This window comes from Muntiacus reevesi, chromosome 4, assembly GCF_963930625.1.
Source record: "Muntiacus reevesi chromosome 4, mMunRee1.1, whole genome shotgun sequence".
Lineage (NCBI taxonomy): Eukaryota > Metazoa > Chordata > Mammalia > Artiodactyla > Cervidae > Muntiacus > Muntiacus reevesi.
The window spans coordinates 7,186,142-7,198,726 of record NC_089252.1 but is presented as its reverse complement, the minus strand read 5'-3'; the positions used below and the strand labels follow the sequence as shown (position 1 = coordinate 7,198,726).

Sequence of the window (12,585 nt, the reverse complement as noted above, 5' to 3'; positions counted from 1 at the left end):
TGTGGTGTCCGGGTACTTTCATAAAATTATGAAAGTAATTTTGCAAGAGAGACATTTATAATATTAGTGTGTCATGCTAAGGGGAAACTTTCTTGTATGACTAGCCTGATTGAACAAGTTATCCAAAAAAAAGTTATCCAGGTAGTAAAAGAGAAACAACAGTGGGACGTGTTCTAAAGTGTACTGAGAGTGAAATTGTCATTTTAGTGTTTTTATGGTTAATTTATTATGCTGCATAACATGTTGCTTTATCTGTTAAGTAGGGAAGACGTTTGGACTAAGGGCACATTTCCCCTTAAACCACCGTCGGGGTCGTCTTTGATGATTCATGCAGACTTTACATTTACGTTGTTGTGACATTTGTTTTGGGTGACTGTTGGCCTTGTTGATGTTTGAAGAATAGACGATTAGTCGGAGATAGATAAGTCATTGAAGTTTTCCGCACTCCCTTTGCATACAGAGGACATTTTGGAGGCGTTACGTCTTTGGGGGGGAGTGTACATTGCTAGCTTGTGACCTTGAACACACTATATATCCCCTCGGAGTTTTATTCCTTATTTGGGGCTACGATGGGGGTAATAATCCATCTGACAGCGTTACTGTGAGTGCGCAGATGTTTTGTGTGAAGTGAAATCCAAGCTGTTTACCATTGTCACAAGTGAGACTTCTGCCCGACTTCTCGGTTCGTCCTGAAGAACCTCTCTCTGCCTTCGGAGGGTCGTGGTCCAGCCCTTCTCTCCCTCGGCATTCCGGGTTGCATCTCGGTTCTCACCTTGCCAAGGGCTGCTCTTCACTGGCTCCTCCTGAGGTTGGTTCATCCTCGGATTGTATCGCCAGGGTCACCGTCTCAGGGAAGCCCTCCCTGACTCTGCTTCCTCACAGCTCCTTCAGGAATCCCATTTATCGGTTCGTGTGTTTCTGATCTAACGTTCATTACTGAGTTCCTTGTGGAGGGCCTGGGCTGTGGTCTTTCTCCTCTGTCTGCCTCACACTTCTCGTGCTTCCTGTCCACTGGGTGGGGACTCGGGTGCAGAAAGCGCTTGTGGTTTTCACGTGGTTGTTCATACAGTAAAGGCAGCGGTGTGCTGCCTAGATCGTGGACGCCTGTTGGTTTTTTTGTTTCTCTTCTTCACCCCTGGCTGCGCTGATCTGCTCAGCTGAATAAATCATAGCACTAATGAGGCCTGAGTTCTTGAAACTCCATGGCCCACATAGCCGCACGTGGGGAGAGTCACCCCTACCTGTTGGGTCGAGGTGTTTGTCTGAATTCACTCACGCACCCAGCTTGCTGGTCTGTCTCCTGTGGAGTCACAGTTGCCTAGAGTGCAAGGAGAGACCCACCCCAGGGCACGTTTCCCTTGCAGTTGCCTTACAGAACTTGGTGGGATGAGACTTCAGTTGTCTGGAACCTCTGGCACCCTCAGGATGCAGCAGGAAGGAAGAACTCATTCGGAATTAGACCACCCAGAGACCTAGGTGACTCTGAGCATAGCTGGTGAAGGCGTGCTCTCATAGGGCTGCAGATCGAGGCTTGAATTTCAGCCCTGTGATTTTATAGGGCAGTGATTTTTAAAATAAAAAAAAAATCTTACTTATCTTCTTTTAAAATAATAATAGTGTGTCTTCTTCCACATTGGTGTAAAAATTAAATGAGATGATGTATGTAAGGGGCTTCCGTGGTGGCTCAGATGGCCCACCAGCAATTCAGGAGACTTGGGTTTGATCCCTGGGTCAGGCAGACCCCCTGGAGAAGGGCATGGCAACTCACTCCAGTACTCTTGCCTGGAGAATTCCATGGACGGAGGAGCCTGGTGGGCTCAGTCCATGGGGTCACAGAGCCGGACATGACTGAGCCACTGAGCACGCACAACAGTAATGATTAGTTTAAGCTATACCATGACGGGTGGCTTCCCTGGTGGCTCAGATGGTGAAGAATCCGTCTGCAATGCAGGAGACCTGGGCTCGATCCCTGGGTTGGGAAGATCCCATGGAAACAGGAATGGCAACCACTCCGGTATTCTTGCCTGGAGAACTCCATGGACAGAGGCTACAGTCCATGGGGTCCGCAAAGAGTCAGACAGGACTGAGCGGCTGACACTTTGACAGTGTGAGCAGTGGTGGGCTAACTGGCCCCGGGTCATCGTGGTCGGTTGGTGGGAAATCTTGAGTGGAACATACCGCACACGGCTACCTGCAAGGTCCCTGGCGCTTGTTCTCCTACTGTGTGTTTTAATGTTGTGTTATCACTCTTAACAGCCATCCCACTGAAATTTTTTCTTAAAATTATTAAAAGGACATCACACTTGGAGACTATGTTTGGGGAGCGGTGGCTATTCCGTTGTCCTGGGGAGCCGACTCTCGCGTAGTAGAGAACGAGGAGCACAGAGGACGAGACCACAGCTCTGCAGGCCTGGGAGCCGAAGCTGTCGGGCATCAGAACCCTGCCGGCGTCACCATGCCGTCCTGAAGCCTGCCACCAGGTGAGTCTGGCCATGTGAAGAGACATCTGTCTGTCTGGAGCGGTTTAGTGGCAGCTCACACTTGTGTGTAAAGTGTCTCTTTCAAGAAGGCAGTGGAATATATAGCTGCTCTTAGACAACAGTTCTTGCAAAGACAGTTTAATGTTACTCTTTCAAACTGTTGGGAAAAGATGTATGCAGCAGGTGCTGCAGATCGTCGTTTGGTGCTGCCTGCTGTTGTCCTTACTGTGATGGGCGGTATTCTGGCCACATCAGCAACACGCTGGGTGGTGGGAGCAGCAGGGTTAGTGAACACTCTTTTTAAAAAAGGAAGATGAATTTTTACTGGTAGACTTGTCACTTCATGTGACTTCCCTTTTGTTTTGATGTTTATAATAATAATGAAAGTGTCTGTTATTATACCCGAGTTTTGGTTTTAAAGAAGGTATCGTCCCTCTGATTAAAGTCATTTCTGTCTATTGACATTGCTTTTAACATAAAAATATACATATATATATTTAGGGAATAACATTACTACCAAGTATCGCTGACTGTCAGGGTGTATAAACGTATACCAAACAAAGAATTATATTAGGATTTTAGTGCTTTTGTTCATTTGAAGAATTACTGCCTTTCTCGAATTAGAGGGCACCTTCTAATGACTTGATCCTCATGCAGACAATGAGGAGGCAGGCAAGAGTGCTTATGTAGCGTGCCTGAGTCGAGTACCACGTCGCTGGCAGATTTCAGAATGCAGCTCCCCTGGCCATCGATGCAGGATGTATTGCCTCTGGTAGCCAGGGAACGTGGACTGTGTCTTCAAGGAGGATGTCACAGTTGAGCTGACTCTGGGGCAGCATTCGGCAGGGCTGTAGGGGCAAGGACAGTATCGAAGACAGGCTGAGCAGCGGGAGCCGTCAACCTAGAGGCTGCTTTCTCCTCTCTCTAGGTGACGTTACCTGTTCTCTGTTTCTTGGTTTACTTCCTTGATTTGATGGAGCTCATCCTCCTCGTAACTTCCTAGAAAGGTGATGGAGTGTGAGATCTTACATATCAGAAAATGTCTGTGTTCTAAATATTTGATTTGTTGTCTGGCTGTGTTCAGGCTTCCTAGGTGGCTCAGACAGTAAAGAATCTGCCTGCAGCGCAGGAGACCAGGGTCTCTGGGTCAGGAAGATCCCTGGGACGAGGGCTCAGCAACCCACTCCAGTGTTCTTGCCTGGAGAAGCGCAGGGTCGCTGTGTTAGTCGGCACAGGATAGGTTTTGCTGCAGTGGCAGGTGAAAGTCTGAAACCTCCGTGTGTGAGTGATGCTTCTTGCTCGCTTTCACCACCTCCACTGCCGGGGGCTCCCCTGGCGCCTTCCTGCAGTCCCCCGTCGTGTCTCCTGGTGGCTCCGGGTTACCCCAGCAGGTGCAGAAGAGAGCTGGTGAGCTGGCACGAGCTGTCTCGCCCAGAAGTGACTGTGTCCTTGCTGCTGGAAGTCGGTTGACCGGGAGCCATCACGGGGCCCTGCGGGTGCGGCGCAGGGGGTGTGCTCAGGCGGAGTTGGTGACATGCACGCGGGCCGCACTGGGAGCGGGCTTCCTCCTGAAATGGAAGGCTGACTTCCAGCTTCCAGTGTTGCCACTGTTCAGCTGCCATCTCTTTCCCAGTCACTTGTGCGTGACTTTCTTTTCTCTTTCTGGAAGCTTTATGACATCTCTTCTATTACGACCTGAATTTTAAAATCTCACCGCGATGTGCCTGATTATTATTTTTTTTCTTGGGTGTGTGTACTGAGCATTCCATGGAGTCTTTCAGTGTGGAAACTGCATTCTTCAGTTTGGGGAAAAGTTTAAAATTTTCTTTTATAATTTTTTCCCCTCTTCATTTGCTTTCTTTTCCTGATTAGAACTCTTCTTTGTTGGGTATTGGGTCTCCTAGACTGATGTATTAATTTTTTTTTTTTTTTTTAGCTTTTTCTCAAATATTTAAGTCAGTTTATTTTGGGGGGGAGGATTTTCTGTTTTTCTTCTATTGAATTTTAATTTTGGCTGTAAGAGTTTTTGTTTTCTAACTGTTTTCTACTCCCACTTTTTAATGACTAGCATCTGACTTTTGTTTCAGATTTGTGATATTTTTTCTTAGGTTTGTTTTTGTTGCCTGCCCTTGTAGCAGGCTTAAATTTCAGCTTTCTATCATTTGTCTGAGCTGGTTAACACTGTTGTCATCTGCTGTTATTTGCATTCCAGTTTTCATTGTCCTCGTTTTTTTTTTTTTTTTAAGTTTTTAATGTTTTGGCTCAGTGGCTGGTGGGATTGAACCGAGGCCCCCTGCAGTGGAAGCGCCGGGTCCTAACCACTGGATCGCCAGGAAATTCCACATTCCTTGTGGGTTTTTTTGTGGTGATAAAGAAGTGTATGTTTCATCAGAAGCTTGTCCAAAGTGTTTGTTTTACCAGCATCAGGGAATAATAAAGTCTTTTACTTTCGGGGAAACCCGAGTCTGATTTTTCTTTAAATAAAGATTTTCATTGTGTTTTCAGTTAGTGCTGTCATGAAGCCACACCCATGCCCCTGAACTTTGTGGAACTTAATTTACGAAATACCTGCTGATCAGCAGTGGGCAATGTGAATTATTTTCACTTGGATCATTTTAAAAGTATTAAAGGGTATGACAAAACCCACTGAAATGTTGTGAAGTAATTAGCCTCCAACTAATAAAAAAATTAAAAAAAAATAAAAAATAAAAATAAAAGTATTAAAGGTCCCCTGTTAGGCAGCCTTGAGTTAGTGATTACTTTTGACAACTAAGTTACCATTTTACAATGTGTATGACCTTTTCCGTTTTGTAAGATATTTATATTTGCTTAATAGGGCTGTATCATTCATTTGAATAATTATTGCTCTATGGGATCTCCTTTATCGCTAATTATCAATGAAGTTTACATTCACTCTTAATATACATTTAATAAATCTTATGTGGATTACTTTTTGTATCTCAAATGTGCTCTTCTTTATTTGTGTATACTTACATAAAATGAGGAAAAGATTGTTTTAGCTAAAAACTCTTACTCTCTAATGCAAATCAAATGAAAAACTTAAATGTTTGTGCAAAAGCGTTTGAGCACATAATTGACAAATTGCCTTTTAGATTGGAGCTTTGTGTTAAGACCGAAAGGCTGAAAACAGTCAAAGCAGTTGCTTTACTTTTCAGTTATTTTTATGTGCATGTTGCCACTAGCAGTTAAAAATTTTTGCTTTAGTAGTTCAGTATATTTCAGAGACCTTGTATAAACAAATCTTGAAGAATGAAAAGTAGTGAAGGAACTTCATCATTACACTGTTTAGGACAGCACCCCTGCCCCTGAATAAAAGTAAATAACAGACAGATACTTGGGCCCTGCTTAATTGTCAACAGTTGGTCAGGAATTCTCAACGGATCTTACCTACTTGGTAGTTTAACCAATAGTTTAATACTTTCTTATCGGCAGTGAAAGTGGTGAGATTATTTGGGAATTTGCTGTTTTTTAGCTAAAACATTGGTAAGTGCCTGGAAAGGTGTAAAAATGTATACATTCAGAAGATGCTTAGCCTCCTGTAAAGAATCTGCCTTCTAGTGCAGGCCATAGGCTCGATCCCTGGTTCGGGAAGACCCCACATGCTGTGGAGCAGGTCAGCCCACGCGCGCCAGCTCCTCAGCTTGTGCTCTCGGGCAACAAGAGACACCGCCGCAGCGAGAGGCCCACCCACCGCAGCTAGAGAGGGGACTGGGTCCTCAGCGGGAGGGGAGGCCCACCCACCGCAGCTAGAGAGGGGACCGGGGCCTCAGCGGGAGGGGAGGCCCACCCACCGCAGCTAGAGAGGGGACCGGGGCCTCAGCGGGAGGGGAGGCCCACCCACCGCAGCTAGAGAGGGGACCGGGGCCTCAGCGGGAGGGGAGGCCCACCCACCGCAGCTAGAGAGGGGACCGGGGCCTCAGCGGGAGGGGAGGCCCACCCACCGCAGCTAGAGAGGGGACCGGGGCCTCAGCGGGAGGGGAGGCCCACCCACCGCAGCTAGAGAGGGGACCGGGGCCTCAGCGGGAGGGGAGGCCCACCCACCGCAGCTAGAGAGGGGACCGGGGCCTCAGCGGGAGGGGAGGCCCACCCACCGCAGCTAGAGAGGGGACCGGGGCCTCAGCGGGAGGGGAGGCCCACCCACCGCAGCTAGAGAGGGGACCGGGGCCTCAGCGGGAGGGGAGGCCCACCCACCGCAGCTAGAGAGGGGACCGGGTCCTCAGCGGGAGGGGAGGCCCACCCACCGCAGCTAGAGAGGGGACCGGGTCCTCAGCGGGAGGGGAGGCCCACCCACCGCAGCTAGAGAGGGGACCGGGGCCTCAGCGGGAGGGGAGGCCCACCCACCGCAGCTAGAGAGGGGACCCTGTCCTCAGCGGGAGGGGAGGCCCTCGCAGCAACGGAGACCCCGCACAGTAAACAGACAGTGTAACACTAGATAGTATAGCATTAATTTGAAAATAAATGATAAAAATAAATCATTTAAACATTAGCGTGTATACATAGAGACAGTAATGAACTGGTAATAGGTGTACTGCTTTTTAATGGGTAACTGGTGGTGCAGTGGTAAAGAATCTGCCTGTCTATGCAGGAGATGTGGGTTTGATCCCTGGGTTCTGAAGATCCCCTGGAATAGGAAATGGCAAGCCACTCCAGTATTCTTGCCTGGAAAATGCCATGGACAGAGAAGCTTGGCAGCTACAGCCCATGGGGTTGCGAAGAGTTGGACACGACTGAGCAACTGCGCGCACACACACTTTTCAAATCCAACGTGTTAAAATCTCAGTTGAAAAATCGAGGAGCGAGTTTATTTCAGTAATCAAATCTTACAGGCTAGCTCCATTGACAGTTTAAATGACTGAATTTATGCATTTTTCTGTATTCAATTTAATAGGAATGCGTTGGACACAGTAATAGGAAAATGTATTTAGAAGTGCTCACATAAAAGTTCTCTACAGGTTAAATTTCTAAGTCTCTGCACATTTTTGTTCTCACTGAATCAGATAATTTTAGAGCTTCATGTGTTTTAGAGATTAGCGTCTTCATTTTATGTGGGAGATTTGAGACTGGAGATTACTGTCACACAGAAAACGTAGCACACGGTATGGTTTTGTATCTAGCCCACAAGTGGGAGTTGGAACTTGAAATTTTATTAGAGCTTTTGTTGTACTCGTAAACATCATTCTTAATTTTAAATTATATGGCAACTTTAAGTCCATTCTTCTTGATTATTGGATATGACGCTGTGACTTAAGTCAACACAGTGTGTACGTCCTCAATTGTGTCTGACTCTGCAACTCCGTGGGCCGTAGCCCACCAGGCTCCTCTGTCCACGGGATTCTCCAGGCAAGAATACTGGAGTGGGTTGCCATTTCCTTCTCCAGGGCATCTTCCCGACCCAGGGGTTGAACCCCCGTCTCCAAAAGAATTGGCAGGCGATTCTTTTCCACTGAGCCACCTGGGAAACCCACTTATCTACCTTTATAGTCAGGCAAATATTCATATGACTTCTTAAAGCTTATTGTGCAAAGATCAGAGACTCTAAAAGAAGTCAAAGTGATTCTGTTATGTTTATTGCATTTCACTTACTTAGTGAAGAGTCAAGAGATTTTATGCTACTCGCCGGCTACCGAGTTAGCCAAAAACAGTTTCATTGCTGCTGCCAGAAGACATGAGACTCCTGGGTCAGAGATAAAGGCCTTAATTACTCGGGATGGTAACAGGCATCTGTTGCCAGTGCCATGTGGAGGGAAGATGTGGGGCCAGGGGGAGATGGAGCAGGAAACCAGTGAGGAGGCTGCGGTAGTGATGGCCGGTGTGGTCAGTGGACCCACAAGTGAGCGGGCCCTGCGTATATTTTGACGATAGGGATTGAGATTGGATGTGGAGTGAAAGAGGAGAGCCCTGGATGGTGCTGAAGGTTTTGATCTGAACAGCTGGAAGAACGGAGTAGCCATGAATGAAAGTGGGAAAGAGTGCAGCTTGATCAGGTTTAGGGCTGGGATGGGGGAAAAAAAATCCAGATTTTCATTTTGAACGTGCTTGAGTCTCAGGTATCCGTAAGAGAGCGCAGCGGCAGAGTCCAGAGAAGAGAGGACCTGGCGGGAGCTGGACTGAACAGAGGGGCAGTTCGGGAGCGGGCTGCACATCTGTGATCTCGTGCGTGAGGATGACGGACCTGAGTGCAGGACGAGAAACGACCCAAGTCAGTGCCGGGCCGAGCGTGTCGGGGTGCGGCTGGTCCGCGAGCGCAGGCCTGAGAGCGGGCCCTGGGTTTGCAGCAGAGCCGGCGTTAGTGACCTTGGCAAGAGCGGTCCCTGTAACCGCGGGGGAGAAGGTCTCCAGTGGGAGTTTCAGAAAAATGGGGGCAAGGGGGTCCTCACGTATACGCGTGGTAAGGTGCAGGGGGGATTAAAGAGAGAAGCATAGATGGTGGGGCAGGCTGGTGTGTGTCTTTGCGGAGTGGCATCCTGAGGAGTGACTCAGCAGAGGGGCCGCTTGGCAGAAGGAGTCCCATGCGCCTGTGGAAAGGCCCCGGGGTTTACGGTAACAGGGTGGGCCTGGGCTGACACGGGCCGCAGCCTCGCCTTTGCTTCTGAAGGTCTTGATTGTCTTGTCTCCGGGAAGTGGGAAGCCGGACCCTCAGCTGAGATCGAAGTGTGGGGAGATGTCAGAGGTCTGCGGGAAGAGAGACGTGAGACATGCTCGGCGAGGAAGGGGAGAGCTGAGTGGCCCAGGGGCTGGAGCCTGACTTCCAGGCGCCTTCAGGCTGCCCTGCGGCTCACGGAGACGGCTGCAGACTGAGCCCAGCCAGACGGCCGGGTTCTCCAGCCCCGTTCCCGGGGAGGCTGCAGGCAGAGCCGGTGTCCCCAGGGTTGTGGTTCCGCCAGGACCGTTTTTCAGAGTGAGAATAGGGGAAGGGAACTGGAGGAATGTTCTATGGAATGACGGTAATTAACCGTGGAATACAAGCCAGGGTAAGGCCATTGAAGAGCTGGTGGGCCTATTACTCTTAACGTTTAAACTCCGAATGTTTCAGTCCAGACTACATATACACTAAATAAAATGTAATGTCAGATTGGCAAAAAGTTATTTTAAGTGGGCTGAGGAGAAGGAGGAGGCTGTCTACGTTCTTAATACAGCAAAAATAATAACTGTTTTTACCTGTTGACCTGCATTATTATTTGGTGATCATGCTGTGCCTGAGAACCGAGGAAAGGCTTTGCACTCTGCTCTGACTTGATGGATTTACTCAGCCATCCCCTTCTAAACAGTGCCTTACCAACAAACAAGCCTATAGACCTTGTTCTGGAAAAAACACTCCATGTTTTTTGTAGAATATTTTGAAAATAAGGTATTGGAAATAATACTTACAAAGTCTTCTGTGATCCGGTTGACAGTTACGCTGTATTTCTTTCTGGTCTGATTTTCCTCCCCATTCTTTCTACATAATCGAGGCCACACTTTACATAAGATTTCATTTCCTGTGTTTTTGCACGTTACAAATGAACAATATGAACTTTTCCCCCATGTTATTTATAACTCTGTATAAATATCAATTTTAGTGGTTCCCTAAAGTTCCATTGTGTAGATGTGCAAGAATTTTGTTTACAGTTCTCATAATATTGGAAATCAGAATGTTTCTGATTTTTTAAATTTAAATTTATTTTATCTTTTCATCACATTATAAACGCAGGGGATGTTATTATGCTTTGTTTTTATATTCAAGATTTATAAAAATAGCATTATTGGGTCAAAGAATGTGTTTTTAAGAGTTGCCTATAGCCAGGTGATGTTTTACAACTATATTAAGGTGTTTTCAACTAATGAATATCACTGTTTAGAAAAATCTTTGCTGATTTGATTTGTGAAAAATCACTACTATTTTAATTTGCGTTTCTTTGGATTCTTAGAGGGTCAATGTTCTCTGAATATGTCAAGCTAATTGGTTACCCCTGTGCAAAAATGCAAATTAATCCCTTCCTCACACGTGAGTCAGTACTAACGAAGTATTAACCAAGGACTTACCTGTGAGAACTTACCTGTGAGAAACAAACCCTGTAATACTTTTCTAGAGAAAATAACAGGAGATAGCATGCTTTCTGTGTTGAAAGTGTTTCTTAATAGAAGCAGCCGACAATAAAAGAAAACTTACAGATTCGGCTGAAATACATTGAGACACTTCAGTTCCTCAGGACACCACAAGAAGAGGAAGCAGTCAAGACACAAGTACTATACAGTGTAGAAAAAAGAAAGTAGATGATCTGTATAGCTGATGGGGTGATTCCTGGGGGTCTGAAATGCACCTGCCTTGTCATAAGCCTTTGTGGTGTGCACATCTAGTTATGCATTTTAATAATTCTCCCTATAATAAGGAAAAAAGGAAGAGTGTTTATAAAAGCCAGCCCACTTTACATTGCCACCAGCAGTGTAGAAGGGTTCCACTTTCTCTCCCTCCTTGCTGACCCTAGGTCTTGCCCTCCTTGGGGTGGGTAATGGTCCCTCATTGTGGTTTTCATTTACATTTTCCTCACCACCAGTAGTGTCAAGCACCTGTTCATGTCCTTACTAGCCATTTGTATGTCTTTGGTAAAAGGTCTTATTTAAATCTTTTGCCCACTTAAGATCAGGTTGTCTTATCATTCAGTTTTAAAAGTTATTTATATATTTGTTGTGGGTCCAATTCCTTTATCAGATACACGGTAAGCAAATATTTCCTCCCAATCTGTAGCTTGTCTTTTTTCTTAACAATGCATTTTGGAGCATGTAAGTTTTTAATTTTCATGAAGTCCCAGTGCTTAGTGGTTTTTATGAATCAGTTCTCAGTTGTATTCTGTTAGTTTATCTTTAAAATGCTGAAATGGTTGCTGTCGACAGTTTGGCCCAGCTTTATAGTTTTTACAGAGGAAAAAAACTTTATAGTTTTTGCAGAGTTTTTCTCTGCTTTTTAGAGAGAAGATCTATCGGCCTCCCTTTCCATCATGCCAGAAGTGGATCCCTCTTGGTGCATGCTTTTAAATTCTCATGTTCAGATGAGGAAACTGAGGCATGGGGCCCAGGGTCATTAGGCAGTGGTGACTGCAGCGTCTTGCTCAGAACCGCAAGGCTTTGTCCTCCCAGCTCCATACGGCGTTAACGCAGTTAGATGAAATGGCACGTTGTCGGGAATTGCCGACGGTCAGCTCTCGTGTCTGTTGTTTGGCAAATTCCTTTGCAACTTCAGGCCAACTGATAAACATTCTAAGGTTTAGTTTATTCTTCTATAAAACAGAAATAAAGCTGGAACCTTGAAAATAGAGTTCTTGAGAGGATTCAGGAAGATTCGTGTGCATTTTTTTGTGCTCGGTATTCCCCCTGGGGTTGGTGGTTGCGGTGGCACTGGAAGTAGTTTAGCAGCAGAAGTGATCGCAGTGGGTGACAAGAAGCCTCTGCCTCCTGTTGTGAGCGAGGTCTCCTCTCAAGGATGAGAGCATCATTTGGACTGTAAATATGTGTCTTTTACAACCCTTCTGCAAATGTTTGCTTACTTACTTCTGCACTAGGATCGAAGGCCCTGGGGGGTCAGGACTTTATCTTTCATCCCTGGTTTGCAGCTCTCGCCTCACACTGGTGGAGGAAGTGCAGTGTTTTATCAGTGTCAAGACACGTGTGTGAGCTGGAGTGATAAATACCATAGGAGAGGGAGGCAAAGAGGTGAGCGCGGTTAAGGGAGCTTACAGAAACTGTAGTGAGCAGTGAGGACGCCTTATCCGGGCTGAGCTCAGGTCCTGGGGTTGTCAGGCGCCAGGGCTTTCCTGGGTCAGGTGTTCACAGGAGCGGACCCCCCGGGGAGTCTCAGTGGGGAAGCGGAAGACTGAAATGAGACTGGGGGTGAGACCAGGCCAGGCCCGGGGTGGGGGGCAGGTGCATCAGGAGTTTGGAAACTGGGAGGACTGGAAGCAGTTCAAGAGGGTCCCCAGAGATGGGCGACTCAGGAAAGCTGTTGAGACCTTTGACCCCGAGGGCATCAGCGTCCTGCTTTTGTGACCCCAGGTGGCGAAAACACACAGACACACACTTGTTTCCCTAGCCCGAGGGGAGGAGGCAGTGG

The 12,585-nt window shown here is 46.9% G+C and overlaps 1 protein-coding gene across 2 annotated transcripts in view; it reads left to right on the top strand.

Moving 5' to 3' along the window:
* SOCS6 (suppressor of cytokine signaling 6) overlaps positions 1-12,585 on the top strand; it is a 33,006-nt gene that overhangs the window by 3,007 nt on the left and 17,414 nt on the right. For both annotated transcript variants that reach the window (XM_065932311.1, XM_065932309.1), the window contains one exon: positions 2,294-2,480. The gene's annotated coding sequence lies outside the window, so the exon portion shown is untranslated. The remainder of the gene's footprint in view (positions 1-2,293; positions 2,481-12,585) is intronic.